At 48.4% G+C, this 19,879-nt stretch overlaps 1 protein-coding gene across 2 annotated transcripts in view; it reads right to left on the minus strand.

The window, feature by feature from the left end:
* ST3GAL1 (ST3 beta-galactoside alpha-2,3-sialyltransferase 1) overlaps positions 1-18,149 on the minus strand; it is a 121,114-nt gene extending 102,965 nt beyond the window's left edge. The window contains exon 1 of one of the 2 annotated variants that reach the window (XM_079984467.1): positions 17,711-18,149. The gene's annotated coding sequence lies outside the window, so the exon portion shown is untranslated. Of the gene's footprint in view, positions 1-17,608 lie in introns of both variants that reach the window. The other variant, XM_079984468.1, reaches the window with a different exon arrangement.
* Positions 18,150-19,879: the final 1,730 nt, after the last annotated feature.

Here is a 19,879-nt window from a genome sequence, read left to right on the forward strand (position 1 = left end):
TCGCCGCGGCATTCTGCACCCGCTGGAAGATCAGCTTCAGGGGCAGCCCCGCGTAGAGCGAGTTACAATAATCAAGCCTAGAGGTGACCGTCGCATGGATCACTGTGGCCAGATCAGGGTGAGAAAGGTAAGGGACCAACTGCTTGATACGGCGGAGATGGAAAAATGCCACCTTTGCTGTGGCTGCAACCTGTGCCACCATGTAAAGGGAGGTGTTGAAGGTTACACCCAAGCTTCAAGTTACAAGAAGGCAGAGTCCGACTAAACGCCAGGAAGAACTTTCAGCCGCTAAGAGCTGTTTGGCAGTGGAACGGACTCCCTCGAAAGGTTGTGGACTCTCCTTCTTTGGAGGTTTTTAAGCAGAGGTTGGATGGGCCTCTGTCATATGGTTGCTTCACTTGAGATTCCTGCATTCCAGGGGGTTGGACTGGATGACCCTCAGGGTCCCTTTCCAACTCTGATTCCCTAGTGCTTTAAAGATATTGTGTGGATGTGGTCTAAGACAGACATAGGCAAACTCCAGCCCTCCAGATGTTTGGGACTACAATTCCCATCACTCCGACCACTGGTCCTGTTAGCTAGGGATGGTGGGAATTGTAATCCCAAACATCTGGAGGGCCGGAGTTTGCCTATGCCTGGCCTAAGAGTTCCTGGATACAGTGGTACCTCTGGATGCGAATGGGATCCATTCCAGAGCCCCATTCGCATCCTGAGTAGAATTTAAGACACGACTGAGCATCTGTGCAGGTCACGTTTTGCCACTTCTGCACATGACGTCATTTTGAGCGTCAGCGCATGCGCGAGCAGCAAAACCTGGAAGTAACACGCTCCATTACTTCCGAGTCGCCATGGAGCGCAAGTTGAAAATGCTCAACCTGAAGCATATCTAACCCGAAGTATGACTGTACAGTGGTACCTCGGGTTAAGTACTTAATTCGTTCCGGAGGTCCGTTCTTAACCTGAAACTGTTCTTAACCTGAAGCACCACTTTAGCTAATCGGGCCTCCCGCTGCTGCTGCGCCGCTGGAGCACGATTTCTGTTCTCATCCTGAAGCAAAGTTCTTAACCTGAAGCACTATTTCGGGGTTAGCAGAGTCTGTAACCTGAAGTGTATGTAACCCGAGGTACCACTGTCCAAGCAATCTGCAGGGGCAGTTCCTCATTCCCCCTCTACTGTACTAGACCAGCCTCTACTGATGCCATAAAAAGCCTTCAGACTGGAGACACTTGCTCCAGTTCTATTGCCACTGAATTGGATCCCAAGATTCCCCTCCCTTGGTTGGAAGGCGGAAATCTCTTGATCCCAGCCATTGATTTAAAGAAATAAGAACAAGCCCTGTGTTGTCAACATAAAGTGAAATTAAATGTCTAGTTCTTGTAGGCGCAGCCAAGTATTCTGGATACATAATCCTACTGTAACCTTCAAGGCTTGGAAACCAGACAGCTTCCCTTCCCCCCTTTTTTTAAAAAAAAGAAAGATTATTTTAATCTCATTACTTTTAAACCAGTCTCATGGTTTTTTGGGGAGGAGTAGAAAGGGAGGGGGCCGAGCCAGGATAATTGGGCACTCCACGTTTTTCTACAGCAAGAATTTCCAAGCAGGCATCAAACCTCACCTCCCCTCCTCCCGTCCTCTTCTGAATACCAGGCACAGCGCTAGATTCTTTTGATAGGAAAACCACTTAACATGATTACAATCAACTTCAGCTCTCGTGTTTCCTCTCTTCGCAATCTACATCCAAACCTTAAAAACTTGGTTTGGCTTCACCCAGTAGTTGCATCGGCCGCTGGGAGGGCTTTGCAAAATATATATTATTATCATCATCTCATTTTTCATCCTTGGACCTGTTTAATATGAGCACACAGGGAGTGGGCTAAGGATGGAAGGAGAGAAGGAATATCCTTCCTTCAACACACGGTTTTACCAACATCCATCATGGCCGCCCCTCTGTTCCGCCATCTTTCTTGAAAGCCAGCACCTCTGAAACTTTCGATTCATGTCACCCTTTTTTCCCTATACAGTGGTACCTCGGGTTACAGACGCTTCAGGTTACAGACTCCGCTAACCCAGAAATAGTACCTTGGGTTAAGAACTTTGCTTCAGGATGAGAACAGAAATTGCGTGGTGGCAGCAGGAGGCCCCATTAGCTAAAGTGATACCTCAGGTTAAGAACAATTTCAGGTTAAGAACGGTTATGTACATATTTTATTGGCTAATAGCCGTAATAATAATAAAGTAAAGTAAGACCTCTGGAACGAATTAAGTACTTAACCTGAGGTACCACTGTATTCACCCTAATGCCATGGGACCACCAGCCCATCACACAGCATAGTTAAACTATGGAACTCAGTACCACAGGAGACAGTGGTGGTTAGCAACTAGGATGCCCTACAAGAAGATTGGGACAAGCTTGTGGGGGAAGAGGGCTGTCAGTGGCTACTCTCCGCCTCCACAATTTGAGGCAGCAATGCTTCTCTGAATACCAGTTGCTGGAAATCAGAGGAGGGGGTATAGCGTATTTTTTGCTCCATAAGACGCACCTAGTTTTTAGAGGAGGAAAACAAGAAGGAAAAAAAATATTCTGAATGAAACAATGGATATATGGTTTTTGTGCTTCATGCTGTGGCCACAGACATGTGATCTGATAGTGAATTTGGGGTGACCCAATGCAAAAATCCTGAGGATCCATGTGGATCCGTGCTTTGGTACCACATTTTTGCACCATTGCAGCCCCACGGAACAGTGGGTGCGTGATTTTTTTGGTGCAGGCTGTAGCCATGGACATGCTATGTGATCTGATGGTGAATTTGGGGTGACCCAATGCAAAAATACTGAGGATCCATGGGCTTTTACCTCCCCCCTCCCAGGCAGCCTCCAGTAGCGTCCCTTATCTCTCTTCTGCTCCCAGCTGTTTCCTTTCAACATTCCTTTCCCTCTTGTTTGCCTTAGTGTCTTTTCCTTAGCTGGAGCAGTTTTTTTGCTCCTCCTTTTCTTATAATTTCTCTCCTTATTGCTTTAGTCTTCTTGTTTCCCCCCTTTGCAAGTTTGCTGTCTTTACCTTTACCTTTACCAGGCAGCCTCCTTTATCTCTAGCATCCCTTATCTCTCTCCCCGATCAGCAAACAATCAGCGGCTTTGTTTCAACACCCACTTCCCTCTTTCAAAAAATAAAGCATGATCTGTTTTTTGCCCCTGGGCAATTCAGCTCCAGGAACCACTCATTCACTCCCTAAGACACATAGACATTTCCCCTTACTTTTAAGGAAGAAAAAAATGTGTCTTATGGAGTGAAAAATACGGTAATTCTTGTGCTCAAATCCTGGTTTGCCACTGTGGGAACAGGATATTGGACTAGATGGGCCACTGATGTGATCCAGCAGGCTCTTCCCATGTTCTTAATATGTTCCCTCTGGAGTGTGTTGAGATCTACATATGAAGTGGACACAGCACAGATGCGGGAACAGATGCAACTCCCATCATCCCTGACCTGCGGCCACGGAGCTGATGGGAATCTATCAAGACATCAGGGCTGGGCAATATCTGGTTTTTAACGTCGCAATATATCACCAGCTAAACATTGCAATATATTGATATATCACGGCATCTTAAATAAGGATTGAGCTACCTAGAGGCAAACACTCGTGTAGGACCACAGAAGTAGCTCTTCCCTTTTCTACTGGAAGAACTGTAGAACATCTTAGATCTGCCTAACTTTTGGATGCAGTTATGGTTATAATTCTAAAATTGTTCCCCATTCTAAAATCGCATTGGAACGATGGTGTTGAGAGGACTCAAGCCTGGTCGGAGGGCTGGTGGTGAATGGACAGATAAATCACTCGCCTCATGGTTTTATCACTTCCTGGAATTTCACAGTTCCCATTCGAGATGCCTCCTGCTTTCAAGATCCCACACCATGTTAAAATATCTCCGTCCTATGCTATAAAGTCTCACATGCACATGTTTCTGGACACCGACTTTCTCCCAGTGGTGCAGCAATAAAACTGCTAACACGTTTGCAAAGCTAAGCAGGGTCTGGTATGGTTTCAAATTGGATGGGGTAACAGCCTGTTGAAATTCCTGCCTTGCAGGGGGTTAACCCACGGGTGGTCCCTTCTAACTCTGCAATTCTGTGACATCAGCCTTAAGATATTTTTTCACGAGAGATGGTTGACCGTGGAAAGGACTCCTTCGCAAGGTGGTGGACTTCTCCTTCCTTGGAGGTTTTTAAGCAGAGGTTGGGTGGCCATCTGCCGTGGATGCATTAGTTGAGATTGATGCATTGCAAGGGATTGGAGTAGATCAGTGTTTCCCAACCTTGGGCCTCCAGCTGTTTTTGAACTACAACTCCCATCATCCCTGACTAGCAAGACCAGTGGCAAGGGATGATGGGAATTGTAGTCCAAAAACAGCTGGAGGCCCAAGGTTGGGAAACACTGGACTAGATGACCCACGGGATCCCCTCCAACTTGAGAATTCTATAATTAAGCCATTGTGGGTACTAGGAAAAGTTCCACAAATAGCTTCCCATGGACTTAATCTCCTGTGCTGGCACCAGCTCCCCACATACCAGAGCCGATTCCTGGAAGACTCGCCCCTTTGTATTGGTGGGATTTCCCTCCCACTCACACCTAACTCCCAGGAGAGAGAGTAGGGAGGGGAAGGTGAAGGAAGAAGGGATAAAGAAATATAATTCACGGACGGGCATCCAAACCTAAAAGCAGACATCCATGCAAAATTAAACACAGGACTTACATGATCTGTCCCACTAAAATCAACCACAGGTACTTGATAGATTTCAGACTGAGGGACAAAATCCCAGGGAAAAGGGAAACCGTTTGCCTAAGGCAGGGGTCAGCAACCTTTTTCAGCCGTGGGCCGGTCCACCGTCCCTCAGACCATGTGGTGGGCCAGACTATACAGTGGTCCCTCGGGTTACAGACGCTTCAGGTTACAGACTCCACTAACTCAGAAATAGTACCTCGGGTTAAGAACTTTGCTTCAGGATGAGAACAGAAATCGCGCAGTGGCGGAAGTGTGGCAGCCCTATTAGCTAAAGTGGTACCTCAGGTTAAGAACAGTTTCAGGTTAAGAACGGACCTCCAGAACGAATTAAGTTCTTAACCCAAGGTGCCACTGTATTTTGGGGGGGAAATGAACGAATTCCTATGCCCCACAAATAACCCAGAGATGCATTTTAAATAAAAGCACATATTCTACTCATGTAAAAACACGCTGATTCCTGGACGTCCGTGGGCCAGACTGAGAAAGCGACTGGGCCGAATCCGGCCCCCAGGCCTTAGGTTGCCTACCCCTGGCCTAAGGCCTAAATATAGAGAAAGATTGTGCCAGGCGAGCTCATAGCTGTCAACTTTTCCCTTTTCTTGCAAGGAATCCTATTCAGAATAAGGGAATTTCCATTTTAAAAAGGGAAACATTGACAGCTATGGGCGAGCTTCCCAGGGGAAAGCTTTCCACAAGGACCAACAACTGAAAAGACTCATTCTGGCACTGCCAAATCCAGACCACCTATAGAAGGGCACTCAGAGAAGGTCCTATCTTGTATAGTCCAGGTCTGACCCCAGTGTGTCAGATTTATTCTTTCTAAATTAGTAGGACCTATGACAGTGAGTGTGGTGGTGACAGGAGACAGGGTGTGTGTGTTATAAATTGGCAAAACAGAGAGAGAAATTGATGCCTTGGGGTCAAAATCCATGTTGAATCAACTTTTTTTTCCCATCAAGGAAATAAAATGTGAGTGTGGCATGTGGACACTTAAAGGCTGGGGAGTTTTTGCTTCCCAGAACACTTGAATGCATTGTTTCTGGTCTAGATTGTGAAAACTGAGGAACAAGTATTTCAAGTGTTCAGAGATCCCATTAGACCAAAGTACTTGGGTTTCTTCAGCATTAAGGGCAATGAAGTCAAGCAGAGCTTTTGCTTGATCTGCTACTCTCCTGTATGCTGTTGAAGTTAATGAGATTGAAATCAGATTAAATGCGGATCAGGACATGGGAAGCCTAACTCACCGGGGCGCTTTTTGAAAGTGATCGCTTCCAACACGGCACAAAAGATAATGTGCCAGTTGTCCCACCTAAAACTTTCCACACTTCCAAAAACACGTTCCACGGGAACTGCAGTTTGCTCTGGGCTCTGGGTGATTAGCACCCTGAACAAACTACAGTTCCCATTACTTTCCATGAGTGGTTTAAATGTGTGGTGTGGGTGTGACCTTAGTCGAGCTGTTCTTCAGCACCCACTTCAAAACCTGACAGTTTGACCCTTATTATTTTTATCTAGCAGAGGAATGGGGAACCTGTAGCTAAATGTTGCTGAACTACAACTCCCAGCATCCCTGACCATTAGCCATGTCACCTGAGGACTGACAAGATCTGGAGTCCATCATCTGGAAGGCTGCAGGTTCCCCATCACTGAGTTAGCACCCCGCGTAAAATTTCTCTCCACCTCTTTCAGTGCAAGGACTGCCTAGATGTGGGGTAGCCAACATGTCCACTCTGGATATTGTTGGACCACAACTCCCATCAGTCAACAACTCAAAGCCAATGCGCACAATGGCCAGAGATGATGGAGTTTGCAGGCAAAGAACTCATTAGCTACCCCTGATGTAGTTTCTCTCATTTTCCTTCTTTTGAGAATCTGGGGAGTTCCTTTTAATGATGGAGACGAACTTGGATAGCCACTGCTTTTTGTAGTTCTAGGTAAAGGTAAAGGGACCCCTGACCATTAGGTCCAGTCGTGACTGACTCTGGGGTTGCAGCGCTCATCTCGCTTTATTGGCCAATGGAGCCGGCGTACAGTTTCCGGGTCATGTGGCCAGCATGACTAAGCCGCTTCTGGCGAACCAGAGCAGTGCACGGAAACACCGTTTACCTTCCCACTGGAGTGGTACCTATTTATCTACTTGCACTTTGACGTGCTTTTGAACTGCTAGGTGGGCAGGAGCAGGGACCAAGCAACGGGAGCTCACCCCGTTGCGGGGATTCGAACCGCCGACCTTCTGATCGGCAAGTCCTAGGCTCTGTGGTTTAACCCACAGCGCCACCCGTGTCCCATTTTTGTAGTTCTAGGGAAGAGGAAATAACCATGGTTGGGTTCAGAGCCATCTTTTCCATTGCTCTTAGTGGTTCATTGCACCAGGGCGCCGGCCTCTCAGAGGCACCCTAACAAGTGGAGGAGCTGCACAGCTTTGCCGACAGCCTCCCCTTTCCCTGCAAGCCCACCAGCTGTGCCCCGCCTACTATATGGCTGGCGGGTGTGCAGCTTCCTTCCCAAGCCTCTGCAGGAGGAGAGTGATCCCCGCAGAGGCTTAGGAAGGAAGCAGCGCACAGCTTCCCTCCCAGGCCTCGGCATCTGCTAAAGACGGCCCTGCTCCCGGTCGTTGTCGTCCTCCTGCTGCATGGCAAAAGGCAGTGCGCAGCCTTCCCGGGTGCCCCGACACCAGAGAGCATGTCCGCCAGGACATTTCCCTGCTTGATTGCCTCCACCACACCGGGGATCGGGGAGGCAGAGAACGTTTTCCACCACCCCCTCCCTTGTTTTGGAGTTGCCGGGGCGGGGGTGCCGGAGAGATCTTTGCACCATGGTGTTGGATATGCTTAAGACGGCCCTGGTTGGGTTTCTCCTTCCCAGCAGCGATAGGTTCCAAATGGCTCCTTAAACCAGGGTTACAGTCACCAAAATGGAATGTCTAGTTGCCATTTGGGGGCCAGGTAGCTCAAAAGCCATGTTTTAGATACTTTTTGGTTCCTGAAATTCGTTCCGATTGTGCAGATAAAATACCATGGGTAGAATTCTACAGGATGTGTTGCTAGTGTGTGAAAACAGCCCAGATCCAAGGGTCCCCAGTCACGCACCTCCACATGACGGAGACGTCAGGCACCATCCTGGCAACTTCATTTGGTCACAACTGGCTGATAGCCAGGTGCAAAATGCACCTGGCAAATTTCAAATGCTGCTTCCCAGTAGGCTAGTGTTGTGCAAGAGCTTGTCCTCCAACTTTTCAAGTTTGCTTCCCCAGCAAAAGCGGGTTCCCGTTTTACTGCCTCGTTCATAGAACACTTGAGAGTTTCTTTAGAATTTCTCTGATTTGGGGGTTTTGAGGCTACCTTGCAGGTGGCGTGGGTATTTCTCCTCCACATACAAACTATTCTCTCTAGCACTCTAACCTTCTGGATCTGAGAAAATCTCATGACAGGAGTTGTCGCCTGGCAATCTTCCCCCTGGGCCTCAGCTGAATCAAGGGCACCCAGGAAGGCTTCAAAGTGCAGACCATTGCAGAGATGACTTGCAAAACTCCCAAAGGGACACTTGCAAAAGTTACGTAAGCACAATGAAAGCCACGAGAAGCTCACCAAAATTTCAGACGCACTTTGTTTACTCCTGAACTGATGACGAATGGATTGGAATTTTCAGCACAGCACTGCAGTAGGCCTTGGTGCAATCTCATTCTTGTGAAGAATAAAAAAAGAGCCTCATTTGAAAGTCTTGTTATCTCCTCCCACCTTCTGCTTGAAGACGCAGAATCATGGTCTGCAACCAGCCAATTTTCCTCTAACATCCCCTTGGGTTTTCCCCTCTCCTTTTTCTTTTACCATCTAGCCTGATGCAAGAGATCGGTAGCACTCAAAAGCACTTAAATTCGTTCCGGGGGTCCGTATTTAACCTGAAAAGTCTGTAACTGGAGGCACCGCTTTTGCACATGTGCGTGGGGCGAAACCCGGAAGTATACACTTCCAGGTTTGCCATGTTCGCAACCTGAAAGTTACGCATCCAGAGCTGTACATAACTCGAGGGTCCACCGTACACTGATGTGTAATAGTTTGGTTGGCTTAGTAAAGGTATTGCCCTCACGTGGAATTTTGGAATTTGACCATATTTTGGTATTGCCCTCACATGGAATTTTAGAATTTGACCATATGCTAGTAGCCATCTGTGAACCAGGAAGAAGAACCCCTACTCAAATGTCATCTTTGCCATGTTTTCTCCCTTTCCACCTTAGTTCTCACATCTAGAATATGGGGATAACAGTACTGATCGAATTCTGTAGCTGTAAATTCTGTGCTCCAAAGGGAAGGACAAGAACCAATAGGTAAAATTGTGGGGCATGAGACCCTTCATCTTGAGCCCCACGTTGAACAAATGATTTCTGCTTTGCAGGGGGCTGGACTAGATGTCCCTCCTGGTCCCTTCCAACTCAACCATGAACATAAGCATGAAATTTATTACGGTCAAAGACCAGCTTGAGAAACACATATGGAACTACAATCCCAATAGCAAAACAAACATTTAAAACAATATACAACCGTAGATTTTATGTTTAAAAGTCCGATAGGCATATAAAAACATAAAAACTTTAAAATAGACTACCTAAGAGAAATGACTCAAAGTCGCCCGTGGGTCCGGGCTTAGGAATTTTCTTAACAAACTAGATTGAATCGAGGGATGGTCTGTGCCTACAGATCTGTGTGCAGAATCTGGCGACAATCCGGGTTGTCTTGTGGTCTTTGCCTAACAGGAGAAGATCAAATTTTTGCTTTACCAGGAGGTCAGTAAGCCTCACCATCAGGGGGGTCAATGGTTTCTCTACATGCCTCATTGTAAAAGGGATATCTAAAAAATATGTGTTCCGGGCTTCCTATATCCCCCCAATGGACAGGCGCAAATTCTCTGGTCACCAACTCAACCATTCTATGGTTCTATGAACTTGTAAGGAAGAGGTTTCTAGCTAAACATCAGTGCAGCAGGCTCCTTTGAGGGTGGGCGAACTCTTTGCTGTAGGGAGTTCAGAATGGCCCTCTTATCAGGAAGCCTGAAGTCTCCCGACCCAGCAGCCTATCAAAAGAAAAATGCAGCCATCAGCCTACAAGGGGCAGTGTGCTTTGCAGCTGCTCCATAACACCCACTAATACAGCCCATAGCCGAGGATGGGGGAGCTCACATTCGGCAGATTCCCATCGCCTCCGAAGATTTGCTCGGCATGCGTTCCGAACAGAGGAGAGGCAAACCTAATAATCAAACCGCGTTCATTATCCAGCATCCCTCTGATCAAGACGCACAAAGCCTCCAGGCCAAAACAGATGCATATTTAGCCCGTGGTACCCAGTGATGGGCTCCTGTGGCTATAGAGCTCTCGGCCAAGTTGAGACGGGAAGAGGGATGCTGATGGCAGCCTAAACCTGAGAAGCCCCTTGATTAATTTATCAGCGGCTACGAACACTGGAGAGACCATCTGCTCGGTGAGACCAGAGCCCAATCTGCCAGCGATTTCCAATCTTAATTGCCGTATTAAAAAGGGACTTAATAAGAAGGGAGAGCTGCTTCCTAGACCGTCAGCTGAAACTTGTCGTTTCGGAGGAAAAGGATGGCTGTACTTCAAAGGGAGCGGGGGACCTCCTTCCATGTTTGGTGCCGTTTACTTTGCCGCTTTTACAGTCTCTGCACATGGGATGAGTTCCACCACTTATCAGAGCTCACCCGTCTGCCACCGTCTTTCAGGGAAACAGTCAAGAGCTCTGCACAAACCCAGAAGTGTGCCGATTTACTGACTGAAGCTGCCTTATACAGAAGTAAGACCATTGGTCCAGATAGCTCGGTCCTGTCTACAGTGACTGGCAGGGTTTCAAGCAAGAGACTTTCTCACTCCTATCAGGAGTTGCTGGGACTTGATCCTGGGAACTTCTGCGCACAGAGAGCATGCTGAAGCAATGGGCCCCAGCTGGACAGACTGGGCAGCAGTTGAGAAAAACAGCAGGTGCCCAAATAATAATATAGTAATAATAATTTATTATTTGTACCCCGCCCATCTGGCTGGGTTTCCCCAGCCACTCTGGGCGGCTTCCAACAAAGATTAAAAATACTTCAAAATGTCACACATTAAAAACTTCCCTGAACAGGGCTGCCTTCAGATGTCTTCTAAATGTCAAATAATTGTTTATCTCTTTGACATCTGATGGGAGGGCGTTCTACAGGGCGGGTGCCACTACCAAGAAGGCCCTCTGCCTGGTTCCCTGTAACTTGGCTTCTCGCAGCGAGGGAACTGCCAGAAGGCCCTCAGAGCTGGACCTCAGCGTCCGGGCAGAACGATGGGGGTGGAGATGCTCCTTCAGGTATACTGGGCCGAGGCCGTTTAGGGCTTTAAAGGTCAACACCAACACTTTGAATTGTGCTTGGAAATGTTATTGGGAGCCAACGTAGGTCTTCCAAAGCAATTACACCCTCTTTGCATTCTCCACAATCCCAGGTGTGCAAGGCCTGGCTGCAGGACTGGAAAGGCACTCTGCACATGATCAGGAGATCAGGATGTTGTCCCACACAGGAAGCATCAAGCAGCTCATTTCAACTGAATGTCAAATCCCATCGCTATAATTACATTGATCCCGTGTAAGAAAAGGATGTTAGAATCATAGAGGGTCATCCAGCCCAACCCCCTGCATTGCAGGATTCTCAACTGAAGCAAGAATGACAGAGGACCACCCAACCGCTGCTTAAAAACCTCCAAGGGAGGTGAGTCCACCATCTCCCAAGGGAGGTGGACAGCTCTTACTGTCAGAAAGCTCTTCCTGGTGCTTCGTCGGAATCTCCTTCCTTGTAACGTTACTGTCAGCAGGGCTGTGTCTACTTCTTATCCGGACAAATTCTTAGAACTAGCAGCAAGAAGTGAAACTAGCTAAGAGCAATGCTTTTGCACTGAAAGGGTTTGTCTCAAAATTCATGCATGCGAAAAGAGGAGGAGAACATCAAGTTTTCAGCTGCTCAGAATGAATAATCTCCAGTATGAGATCTGCACTGGCCAGGAAACTGATCTTTTGTTTTACAAATATGCTGAATATCAGATGTGAACAAGAGCTTCAAGGGGGAACTGAAGACTTATATGTAAAAAAAAATAAATTCCCTAGAAATGTGAATTGAAGAGCCCTAAGTTCAGAACTTCTTCATGAACTCACAAACAATACTATACATTACAACAGTGCAGTGAAGTAGGTTAAACAGAGAGAATGACTGACGCAGTGAGTAGTGATTTGAACCTGGGGTTCTCCAGTCCTAGTTCTTCATCATCATCATCATCATCATCATTTTTTATTTGTATGCCACCTTTCCACAGTTAAAAAACAATGTTCAAGGCTGCTTACAGCATAACAAGATTTACATAATTACAAAAGTCATAAACAAGAAATAAACCACATCAAAAAAAAAAATACACAACCAAATGGGAAACAATTTCCACAGAGCTAACCATTAGGCAATAGGGCCTCTCCCATAACACTGACCAACCTTATTTGTTTCAAAGCATACCAGGGCAACATTTTTTTAAAAAAATCACATTGCTGTCTAGAGAATTATCATAAGATCTTGATTTTCTCACCCCTGGACCACAAATACACATATCCCAAGGTTAGGCAATATTGAACCACTAGTAGACTAGATTTCTTTTCTTTTTAAACTGCTCTATTTAGTAAGCATAAATACCCGAGAAGTAATTATGTCCAGGAGGATCCCTGTACAGCAGGTTTTCTAGTTACACTTCTCCCCCTGCCTTAACGCAAAGTTAGGTTGGAGTCGTTTGTTTTTTTAAAAAAATGAGATGACCATTTATTTATTTAAAAGCATCCCAGAGTGTCTTACAAACAAGCAATTTAAAACAAGACGGCCCCTGCCCTCGGTTTTCTGGTTTTAAAAAGAACACAACACACAAGGCAAAAGGGACAGGGAGGGCAGAGGAGTGGGAAGCGCTCAGGTACCATTTCTTAAAGATCAGGTCTTATTAAAACTTAGCAATGCCATTAAGTCCACTTCTAACATAAGGAGAATATTGACACAAGAGCTACCCACGCTGGAGGAATGGCAGGCGAAAGTGATTGACTTTATGGGACTGGCAGAAATGACCGGCAGAATCCGCGACCAAGAGAGAGAGACTGTGGAAGAAGATTGGAAGAAATTTAAGATGTATCTTAAGAATTATTATAAAACTGAGGAGTGTTAAAATGCTGAGGGAAAAGAAGACGTAGAATTGCAGCGATAACTGGGTTTAAAATTAAGGGTGGAATAGAGAAAGAGGACAAATTTATATTTAATTGGGCAAGATAGGTTGCTGAATAATGGTACTAAACTAAGGATGCAAAAAGGGAAAGGTATGGGGAAGTCCGGGAAAAGAGGGTTATGAAAATAAGGTTATGAAAATATGAGTTTTTTGTTTGTCTGTTTGTCTGTTCTTTTTGTTGTTTTTTGTTTCTGTTAAAAAATTGGAAATTAATAAAAATCTTTAAAAAAAAAAAATAACATAGGGAGAATATTTCTGCTTGGACATATTGGTGTTCCATGAACATACAGACACATCTCTGATGTGCTATTCCTAACAAATAAATCTTGAATAATATTTCCCCCCACTGGGCTAAGAAAATCTAAGTCTTTGTAGCAAGAAAAAAATGGGAGTGCCTACCCAATAGACACAGCTGCAACCTCTAAATGTGAATATATGATTTCAGGACAACACAGGATTCTCAAGTTAGTATTTGTAGACTTTTTTTATAGTGTTGGGGCGGAACCACCCCTCACGGAAGCTGCACTTCGTTTCCTAACACACTTCCAATTTTTGTACCTCTTTTAAAAACTCTGTATATTTCCACTTGCAACAGTTATTGCTCACTATGAGGGCATTAGGGAAAGAAACTGGGGTGAACATCTGATAGCAAAAGCTCCAGATACCAAATATCACTTTCTTAGGGAGTACTCTGAAGATCTGCATCTGCCAGAAGATTCCCAGCTCAGCTGCAGATACGCTTGTTTTTACCTTGTAAGTTGCTCTCATCCTGGCTATAAACTGAAACTGGTTGAGGCAACGCTGCTGTAAATCCAAAAAAGGGAGGGCATGGATGGGGCAGGACCAGGCAGAAGGGACTTAAACTGGATCTCAACTCTGCTCAGCTCAATGTGACCAGGAACAAGGGTTAAGGTAAAGGTACCCCTGACCATTAGGTCCAGTCGCGGACGACTCTGAGGTTGCGGCATTCATCTCGCTTTACTGGCCAAGGTAGCCGGCGTTTGTCCGCACACAGCTTCTGGGTCATGTGGCCAGCGTAACTAAGCCACTTCTGGCGAAACCAGAGCAACTCACGGAAACGCCATTTACCTTCCCTCTGGAGTGGTACCTATTTATCTACTTGCACTTTGACGTGCTTTCGAACTGCTAGGTTGGCAGGAGCTGGGACCCAGCAACGGGAGCTCACCCCGTTGCAGGGATTCGAACCGCCGACCTTCTGATCGGCAAGTCCTAGGCTCTGTGGTTTAGACCACAGTGCCACCAACACTTGTTTTAACAACTTGCTTTCCCTCTGACAGGCTTGGGCCAGCTCAGCCAGCAGCCCTGGTCTTGAATGGGGTCTGGATGTGGCAGAGCTTTATGCAAGCTTAATTTATGGAGGGGCTGGGCTGCCCAGACAAGAGCCCCCTCTTGGCCTCACTGATGGGGTCCAAAGGAAAGCAGAGCAAGATGTTTGGCACCAGCTTGGCTGCAGGAGGTGCCAGCAGGCAGAGTACAAGGCACCATCCCACCGTCTTGGGGACTCCAATCCGGATTCAAGAAGGACACTGACAAACTGGAATGTGTCCAGAGGAGGGCAACCAAAATGGTCAAAGGCCTGGAAACGATGCCTTATGAGGAACGGCTAAGGGAGCTGGGCATGTTTAGCCTGGAGAAGAGGAGGTTAAGGGGTGATATGATAGCCATGTTCAAATATATCAAAGGTTGTCACATAGAGGAGGGAGAAAGGTTGTTTTCTGCTGCTCCAGAGCAGCGGACACGGAGCAATGGATCCAAACTACAAGAAAGAAGATTCCACCTAAACATTAGGAAGAACTTCCTGACAGTAAGAGCTGTTCAACAGTGGAATTTGCTGCCAAGGAATGTGGTGGAGTCTCCTTCTTTGGAGGTCTTTAAGCAGAGGCTTGACAACCATATGTCAGGAGTGCTCTGATGGTGTTTCCTGCTTGGCAGGGGGTTGGACTCGATGGCCCTTGTGGTCTCTTCCAACTCTATGATTCTATGATTTGTGTAGGGTTTGTTCCTCAGCCTTTTCTTCTCCCGAAGATGTCCCGCAAATGCAATGGAGGCTTAGGATCAGAGATTTCCTTCTCCTAGATGGGCTTCCTTCACAGGTGGACGAGCCCCATGTGCCCCTCACTTCCCTCTACAGCACGTGCAGAAACCCCCTTCCTGACCGCTGGCCCCACTTTTGGTCTCATTCGCTCAATCTACCAGAGCCTGTCTTCTCATGTAGGGGAAGCCCCTAACTCACTGAGGGTTTGAGACCCATCGGCTGCCCTCACCTCCTTTAGCTGGGCAGCTGAAGCCGTTTCCTGGGTGTGGCCTCTGTCGCATGTTGACAGCCTCTAGGAGCCACAGGTGAGAACTGAGCGCAGGGTAGGGACCAAAGGTGGTTGAACTACCTCAGAAGGGGCATCATAGTACCAAAGGTACTACCCCTGCCCTAACACCCCACACACTTCAGATTTACTACTCGATAGGGGTGACAACTTTAATAAAATATTGGTGGGCCCATATATTTATATTTATTATTATTATTATTATTATTTTAAAAAATATACAGTGGTGCCTCGCAAGACGAAATTAATCCGTTCCGTGAGGCTCTTCGTATAGCGGTTTTTTCGTCTTGCGAAGCAAGCCCATTGACAGCTTAGCGGATTAGCGCTATTAGCGGTTTAGCGGCTTTTAGCGGATCAGCTGATAAGCGGCTTAGGGCTTAGGAAAAGGGGGGGGGGGAAAGGGAAAAAAACCCGCAGGAACTCGCAAGACATTTTCGTCTTGCGAAGCAAGCCCATAGGGTGGCAACTGCAAGTATAATTCTGACGGCAACAAACTATGCACCACCAAATGGTTTTACCTACCACACATCAGGTAAAGGTAAAGGTACCCCTGACCATTAGGTCCAGTTGTGGACGACTCTGGGGTTGTGGTGCTCATCTTGCTTTATTGGCCGAGGCAGCCGGCGTACAGCTTCCGGGTCATGTGGTGAACCAGAGCAGCGCATGGAAACGCCGTTTACCTTCCCGCCGGAGCGGTACCTATTTATCTACTTGCACTTTTTTTGAACTGCTAGGTTGGCAGGAGCAGGGACTGAGCAACGGGAGCTCACCCCGTCGTGGGGATTCGAACCGCTCACCTTCTGATCGGCAAGCCCTAGGCTCTGTGGTTTAACCCACAGCACCACCACACATCAGGAGCAGAAGGTAAAGCCCAGGGACCAAAGGGCCACCTGAGGAGGTGAGGGGCTGGTTTCAAGGCAGGCTGAGACACAACGTACTTATTTATTATTATTATTTCAAGGTTGAGTACACGGTTCTCCTCCCCTCATCTCAACCTCACAACAACCCTGTGAGGCAGGTTAAGCTAACAGATGGTGACCAGCCCAAGGCCACGCAGTGAGTTTCATGGCTGGGGGAGTGGGGTTCAAAGCCAGATCTCCCAGGGCTTATCTCCCCGCTCCGGACCTATTTCTGCAGCCGGGGGCGGGGAACTTAGCGCTGGAGTTGCAGAAAGTCTTCAAAGTAGAAACACGTGGCGGAGCTCGCTTCCTGCGTCAACAGGGTCGCTTCCACAAAACGGATCGCCTCGCCGCGTTTCCGCAGCCAGCGCAAAGTTAACTTCCTTTCCCCACCGCAGCCTTTTCGGAAACCGGACGGGCGAAGTTTGCAACTCTGCGCCCCTCACCCCTTCTCCAAACCAACATCTCTGGAGAGAGAGATCCCCGGCCCCTCGCTCCCTATCCAAGGGCAAGGATCTCCCCCTCTGCACACACACGCCTTGCGCACCCCGCTACTTTCTCTAGAAGTAAAAGAGAAGGGGAGAAAGGAAAGGAAGGCGCCGAGGCGCCGCTCGGACTCCGGGCTCGCCGGCCACCAGGCGGGGGCGGCAAACAGCCAACCCCCTTCCCCAAACCCCCTGAAGGGCTAAGCCGAGAGAGAGAGAGAGGGGGGGGGGCGGCAGACGGAGAGGCCGGACCCAGGGGAAGACTGGAAAGCGACTTGCTCGCCAACCCACCCACGCCTCGCGCGGCTGCTGTTTTAAACCTAGGGGGAGAGAGGCGAGTGGGCAGCTCTAGGGGGACGAGACTGCCCGGCTGAGGCCACAACTCCGCCGGGAAGAGTCGGCGTCTTCCTCCGACACCGCGCCCCGAGTCTGCGCGCCGGGCGCGGAGATCCTTTCTTGGGGGGTCGAGGAGTCGATGGAGCGCGCTTGTCCCGTTGGGCCGAGTCCGGAGGACGAAAAGGTCGCCTCTCCCCTTCCCGTTAGCCCTTTTTGAGACATACACACACACAGGCAGGCACACCCCTCTCTCGGCGAGCTGAGCCCCCACTTCCCGTCTCTCTTAAAAATCCTGGTTCATAGGAAGAGATCCCCACTCCACTCCGCTACATCACGTCCCTGCTACGCCCCGAGACGCGGGACCCATTCCGGCTTGGAGATCTCCCCTCTCCAGAAACAGATCCCGCCTCAACCGGTGGACACAGCTCCTTTTAAGCCCGGAGATACACAAACACACACCCCCGACCCCGTCGCCAATTCTACTCCTCTACCTTCGCCCCGCCGATGCGAGAGTCCCTTTCCCCGCCTCTCCTTCTTTCTCAGCGGATCCGGGAAGGAGAGATCCCTGGCGCGCAATGCCGCCGGGCACTCACCGCGTCCGGAGAGGCTGCTGGCGCCGCTGTCGCTGCTTCTGCTGCTTCCCGGCAGCTCTCATCGCCTTTGCACGCCGCCTTCTCCTCCTGCTCCTCCTTTGTCCTTCCAAAGTACCCGCCGCCGCCGAGCCACGACGGAGGCACCTCCCCAATCCTAGGCAAGGAGGGGGATCCTCTTGCTCTGCTCTCCTCCCCTCGCTCTCGTTCCCCGGGCGGCAGCAACAGCAACAATGCACTCTCCCAGCGCTGCCTCGGCTTCTTCCTTCCTCCCTTCCTAATATAGCGCTCCCTCCCCGAGAAAGCCACGTGGATGGGAGAGGGAGGCAGACAGACGTCGAGAGAGCGAGCGCGCAAAAACGCACAGGCGAGGGGCGCAGCGCAGGCTCCTCCTCGCTCGCAGGCAGGCAGGGACCGAGAGAGAAGGACAGCGGGAGGGCGTGTGTGTGTGTCGGTGCTTTTAAAACATCGACCGAGCAGAGCCCTCGGCTGATCTGGCAGGAGAGAGAGAATGTGGAACGAGTTAAAGGGGGCTTTGCGCCAGGCAGAAATAAATACGGCCCATGTGGGACTCAGCAGGTTTCTGGCACGTGTGAGAGGGGAGGGTTCCCGTGCCCGGTTTAATTTATTCCTCGGCCATGTGTGGAGAGCGAAGGGTGGAGTTACAAGTTGCTCTCTCTCCCCCTCCCCGGCCTTCTAAAACTAGCAGCTGGATGATAATCCAGTCCTCAAGAGAGCGAGAGTCCAGTTTGCCAAAGTTCCCGTCTGGCAGCGCCGTCGCAACAGCCGTCTTGTTTCCAAAGCAGCCCCGGAGAAGCCCCCTGGTCGGTTTTCGCAAAGGCTGAAAACAGTGGGTTGTGCCCCGCGCGAGGGCAAGAGACTTCTCCCTTCTCCTTCGCCTCGGGCGATTTAGTCGGGTGCCAGATCCCCCTGGAATCCCGCTCCTTGGCGGAGTCTCAATACGGAGTTGGGGGCAAGAGGATTCCCCGGGAAAGTCGTGGCAATGCCCAGTGAAACTGATAAGAGCGCCGCCGCTGCGCGTTGCATTGCCGATGTGCCGGCGTTGGGTGCTGTGCGGGAGAGAAGAGTTTTGAGAACTGAAGAAAGATACAGAGAGAAAGAAGGTGGAGTTGGAATATTGTAGGCAGGAGGCTGGGGAAGGCTAGAGTTTAGCAATGAGATGGGCGTGAGAGGTAATGGAGACCGTGCGAGAGCGACGGCTCAGAGCAGAGGACTGGGGGGGGGGGGCAGCTATCCCCCCCCCAGTAAATACAAACTAATACAAATCTGAGGTTGTGACCTCCCTAACAAAAATCCTGGCTACGCCTATGACACAGGATGTGGGTATGTGGAATATAGCAAGATGGATTTTCATATATAAATATTTGCACTCATTTTATTTAATTCCATTCATGAATCACTTGCTATGAAACATCACCAAACGATCAACATTAACAATATATATCTATAAACAATAGCGAAACCACACCTGTTTCTCTAATCCTCCATCTACCTTCCCTGTATTTGATGGTCAGGCTGCTGAATCACTTCCCTGGTTTGTCAAAAGTCTGCTGCTATGTTTTTAGTTGCTTGAGATTTTATGGTTCCAATATACAGTGGTACCTCTGGTTACGTACTTAATTCGTTCCGGAGGTCCGTTCTTAACCTGAAGCACCACTTTAGCTAATGGGGCCTCCCGCTGCTGCCGTGCCGCCACTGCGCAATTTCTGTTCTCATCCTGAAGCAAAGTTCTTAACCCGAGGTATTATTTCTGGGTTAGCGGAGTCATGTATGTAACCTGAAGCGTATGTAACCCGAGGTACCACTGTATGGTGTGTGGTAGTATTTGCTATCTCTTTGTAAATGGCTTAAGAGACTGGTCCTGTCTTAAGCTGCATCTAAATAGGTCTGAAAACAAATATGAAACTGTCGCCTATGTCACCTATTAAAAATGATTTCAAATCCCATGCACGTACACCTGGGGCATGGAAAAGGCAGAGAGGTGGCTCAGCCAAGGACACAAGGTTTGGGTAGGTGGAATATAACAAGATGGATTTACACAGGAATGTTTGTATTTATTTTGTTTTATTCCATTCATGGAGCACTTGCTATGGAGCATCTCCAAGCAATTGACAGTAGCATTGGTGCATATGTATATAGCTAATATATAAA

This window comes from Podarcis cretensis (genome assembly GCF_951804945.1).
Source record: "Podarcis cretensis genome assembly, chromosome: 7".
Lineage (NCBI taxonomy): Eukaryota > Metazoa > Chordata > Lepidosauria > Squamata > Lacertidae > Podarcis > Podarcis cretensis.